Source organism: Vanessa tameamea, chromosome 10, assembly GCF_037043105.1.
Source record: "Vanessa tameamea isolate UH-Manoa-2023 chromosome 10, ilVanTame1 primary haplotype, whole genome shotgun sequence".
Classification (NCBI taxonomy): Eukaryota; Metazoa; Arthropoda; class Insecta; order Lepidoptera; family Nymphalidae; genus Vanessa; species Vanessa tameamea.
In genome coordinates this window covers 1,863,860-1,869,618 of record NC_087318.1, presented here as the reverse complement: position 1 = coordinate 1,869,618, position 5,759 = coordinate 1,863,860, and positions in this window count along the sequence as shown.

Sequence of the window (5,759 nt, the reverse complement as noted above, 5' to 3'; positions counted from 1 at the left end):
ACGTGAAACACGCACGTTGAATAATTTCTTATATTACGAAGAAAGCGTAGCCATCGATCGCAATTACAATAACTGATTTCATTTTATTATTTACAATATAGCATATTAAGTTGGCGAGTAGTTTTCCTTAGATGTTAGTATTTACATTTATTACTAGATATTGATTAATGATTTGTTATTTTTAACGTCGTATTGACATCTGCGTCCTCAGTACGGTATCCATTTAAATACAGCAACGCGAGTATCACTTTAGTAGCACAATTTATGTAAACTGATATATTGTAGCTCCTTGATAGTGCAGTAAAATTTATCGAAAAATCCAACTTCCAAGAAAATAAATAATGCTCCCATATTTGCGCACACACATCTGCACTATAAGAAGTCTAGAATCTAGATTTAAGTTTGGTTAAGACTTTTGTTTTATTAAGTCACCCGGATACTACAAGATAAAGGTTTCAGACCTTTACCGCCTTTTTAAAATATATTTATTCGTTAAAACATTTAAATTAAAATTAACTTGACGTTACAGGACTTTTGTTTTAATGCAGGTTGTCTCAATCTCTTTTCAAAAGGTCCATAAAAATGTTGACATTAAATTAAAAATGTGCGACTGCATTATCGTTTTAAATAATTAAAATTGATAATAAAAATAAATTAACGCTTCACACTTCACAGTCACCACTAATAAAACCTGTGCAAGGGTCCGGAAACACACTGTTGTGGTGTACACTGGGCAACGAGGCCGGCTTGAGCTTGCTCGTCGGCCACGGCTAAGACTGGCGGGAGGGATGCCGCGGGGCCGCTCCTGGTACTTCCCTGATCGGCGTCAGGGCGGACCATGTGAGTGGCCTCAGTGGCTAGGAGGGAGTGGGAGGGCTCGCTACTCGACCCTCCTAGATGTTTTACACCGGCGGTCAGCGGCGGAGCCTACCATCTTATCCGCCGCAGGGCGTCAGCTTCGTTAACGCCCAGCCTCCAGTGGCGGACTCGGGGGAGTTCGCCACATTCCCACGTGGAGGATGAGGGGGAAGGCGCGCACTAGGCACGCTTTCCATGAATATTCAGCCGCCATACGGCGGCTGCTGCTGGTGGCGTGGTGCTGGTCGGCGGCATGGTGGAAACCCGAGGATGGTTTTAGTGGGTAGAACAGGACATTAGCATTAGCGTGCCCTGGCACAGGGCATTAGGCCTCGGTTGAGTCCCACATACCCGTCCCGGTCCCCCGACCGGGTGGCATGCGTAAATGCATTTCCACCTCGTAAAACAAAAAAAAAGGGTCCGGAAACACGCACATGAACAGCAATAATACTGCGAGCTATCTATAAAAAGATAAATATACTGTTGGTGACTTTTCTGTAGATATTTTGAAGATCCAGAAATCTCTAATATTGTTTTAAATATTACGTCGCTTCACCTGGTGGTTAGGTCGGTACCACCCAGTCGTCATAATATTACATTTTACAGCCAAACTTTCTACTCATTTATATATAATAAGTCACTAGATGATAAGTTGTCGCTACTGCCAATAGAAGTTACTCCTTTAAAGAAATATTAATAATTCCTTACCAACGCACCATCAGCCTTAGGAACTAAGACGTTATGTCCCTTGTGCCTGTAGATACACTGGCTTACTCACCCATCAAACCGGAACACGATAATATTAAGTATTGCTGTTTAGCGATAGAATATGATATCATGAGTCGGTGGTAGCCGAACCTCATGTTTCCTTTGCCGAAGAATTTATTAAAAAACATAACTATACATCCTCGTGACACACTCGTTTCATTGTTATTTCGTTAAAATACAATTTAATAATAAGGAAGGTGTGAAAATAAATAAGAAGATCATTTATTACATTTAAAATAAAAAATACATTATTTTCTCATAATTGAAATAAACAACAGTATTTCTAATATATAACAAATACTTTTTATATATTAAAGAGGCTCAATACATCTTAAATCTACATTTTGTACAATAAAATATTTTACAATTACTTTCAATTAACTTATAACGTAATTTAAAAAAAAAATACCGATAGTGTGAATAAAAAATTAAAGCAGGAATATTTTTTTTATATTACCGGAAATAAAAACAATTCTCATATGCTTCTGGTATTTGACAAGTATATATTTTAATGTATCTGAATACATTTATTTCAAAGTGAAAGCTGGAAATTCGATACGATTCACGTTAGATGTACAATATTAGAGTAGGAACAAAACATTATTGAAAGATATTACATTCGATATTTAAATCACCTTTGTCCGTTAAGAGGATAAATGTATAAAGATGAATTAATATGAATGTGTCAATAACACATGAAAATTGCAATTAGACAACCGTACGGTTCCCAGGCTTAAGTTTTTTGCACATATGAAAGTTCGCCAACGAATCAAACGCTATAACATACGCGTGAAATGTCATTCTCAAAGCTGAGAGAGAGAGAGAGAGAGAGAGAGAGAGAGAGAGAGAGAGAGAGAGAGAGAGAGAGAGAGAGAGAGATACTACTGTATGTACTGTATACTTTCTATGTTCTCCTTTAAATGATTCATTTAACAAATATTTCACGACGAACTTAGAAAAAGGTTTTACAATGTTTAAATACCAGAAGAATATAATTTTAGTTATAAAAATGTACTCATTGATAATTATTGAACAGACATCAAATAATTAACTTATTGTTGTTCCGAAACCTAATATTCCATGTTAAATATTTCGAATAGTTAAAGTACGTCCTTATTTTATATGAACCTTACTGTGTCCACTTGCATCCAGACCAAAATCAAATATGTAATATTAACATTCATAGAAATTAATACTAACTTATTTACAAATATTATATAAAATTCATTTGATTTCAAAACACTTTAGGGTAAGTTGGATCTCTCTTTCGCATGCAAGGAACCCAAATACATACATACACAAATATATACAAAGAGATATACATATATCTATCTCTCTTTAACAACAATGCATTCATATTTCAGAATATTCTTTCTCTTTTATATAACCAACATATCTTATAAATATAAGAAATTGACGACGAAAACAGAAAAACTTAAGAAGTTTCAAAAGATTCAACTTGTACAAGTATGTGAAGTGTGTAGTTTTGCTATCCTTTTTTAACAACACACATGCGGACGAAATAGAAATATTTTTAGTCCTGTCAAAATGAGTTCGATTTACAAATCGTATTTAAATGAAGCCGAACCATTGTCGATCAAAAAGTATTTATATATATATATATATATATATATATATATGACGAATACGAATATAAAATAGATATAGTACTTTAGTTGTGGAATATCAACTCGATATATATATCAAGAGTTGTCCCCCGCGAATTAGCTCGCATTTGAGGGTTGTTATTAGGCATAAGAAATCTATGTCCTTTATTGGACTTCAGGCTTGCTTCATATGAAATGTCATCAAATTCGAATCAGTAGTTTGGCTGTCAAAGAGCAGCAGACAGATTTGATTTCGTATTTATAATATTTGTATATGTAGGTTACAGTTACAGTAAGCGCCATCATAGTTGAACGGTCAGAAATTAGTCACGAGTGGCTGCATAAATACAGATCCGGGAAACAAGTGTGCGGACCACCTTGAGCTAGAGATGCGGATAAGCTTAGTCCGCGGTTACAATTTTTATACTCTGTCCATTTGGCTATACAATTTTTGATCTGCCTTAGAACGTATTACGTAAAACTATCAATCCCTAGTTAATTTTAACAGAAGTTTATAACGTTGTGACTAATTTATTATATGCACAAATTGACAACATGTCAAACTGATTCATAATCAGACAGAAGTTACTAAAAACAAAAAAAAATTGGAACCGATTACGTACTTATCTCTGTTACGCGTAAGATTGGCAGAATGTATTATTATATAATATATTGCGTTCAACTAGTTCAAAAAAAAAAGAAAAAAAAAGTTAATTTTTTTCTTTTTTTTGAAAACATAAACAAAATAAAAATAGAATCAGCCACTTCATTTAGTGAAATTGAAAATCCATTAAATATAAAAATAGAACACTTTCACAGATAATTAATTGATTCGACAGCAAAATATTATCGTTCAAGATAAGATTAAATGGATCGAATATTTTGACAATTAAATTATTATTCTCTAAGATTTCTGCTACGATCATTTTAACAAATGTCATTGCAACTGACATCTGCAAATAGAAAATCAATTTGTTCGGTTTTTGATTCGCATATTTTAATTATCTTGTTGTAAAAATATTAATTCAAATCAGTGATAACTAAGTACGGAGTTGTTGCGAAAATAAGTTTTTTTTTTAAACTTAAAAATTTTCGTACCTTGTACCTTGTTTCATAACTGGCTGAACGCAGTAGGAATTGTACACAATTGGAGTAAAAATATTTTATATTTATTTCTCAGACCAAAGACTAGGTATTGATAAATATATATATTTAATTATTTAACTAATTTCAGAACGTTCTAGAAAATACATCCGTCAATAATGTTGATATTTAATTAACTCCCATTACATTGACGAAACTCATTTACTTATTTCACGTTTATAATAAAAGCGTTGATTTGCAAATGAGAATATAAAAAATAATTTCAAATAACATGACGCCATGACACCACGCATGACGTCACAACACTGCTAACGAGATTACGTCATAATACCAATTAATACAAAATTGTATAATCGATTCCAACCACAAGAGGAGTAAAACTAAATCAACACCTTTGACATTGAATTGACGCAATATCATTGGTCGGGATTTGGAATAATTTATGATATACATTATAGATTCACGAAAATATGGCGGTTTGAACTTATATTTTTTTACGGAATTTTGGAAGAAAACTTAATGTGGATATAAGTAATTTAACAGCCTGTAAATGTCCCAATGCTGGGTCAAAGGTCCCTCCATTTGAGGAGAATGGTTTGGAGCTCCATCTACCACTCAGAGTCACACGTGGCAGATTTTTTTTTTTAAATTAGAAACATGCGTGGATGGTTTCCTCTTCATGTTTTCCTTCAACGCCGAGCACGAGATGAACTATAACCACAAAAAGCACATAAAAATTAATCGGGTCGGCCTGGGTCTGAACTGGGTCACCTAGGCTCTCCCATATATAAGCAGTGAAGTGGAATAGTATTGTATTATATTTAAGGATATATTAATCAAGAACTGTGTGTAGTACATAAATATCATAAGTTATAGCAAATGTCATGGAATACATACATGTAAGGATTTTTTAACTTTACTCCGACTGTAATAGGGTCTACGTTCGTGTTGAGGGGTTTTTAATATCAGGAATACTCTTACTTACGTATTTGGTTTGTTGCAAAGTTTGTAGATACAATTATTTATATATTAATTTTCTATCAATAGTATTTACATAACACTATCTCATTAATTTTTGTGATACCTCTAATACCGAAAAATATATTAAATACACAAACTTCATTTCGAAATCTTTATCAAATGTTTTGTAAATATATATCCAGGAAAATTGTTATATATATATTTTAAACAATACACAAAAAAAAAAAAATATAACAGACAAAGAAATACAAAAACATATTCAGCAACAATAGTCTTCTAAAAAAATTAAAAAATTACAGTATATAATGAGAATGATGACTCTAGTTCATTTATTCTGATATTCTTAATATATAAGATATTACTAATGATATTTAATATGTACAGTTTTTTAATAAATTATTTAGCACGTGACATTATTTACAAAAGTTTACCGTAGTTTTG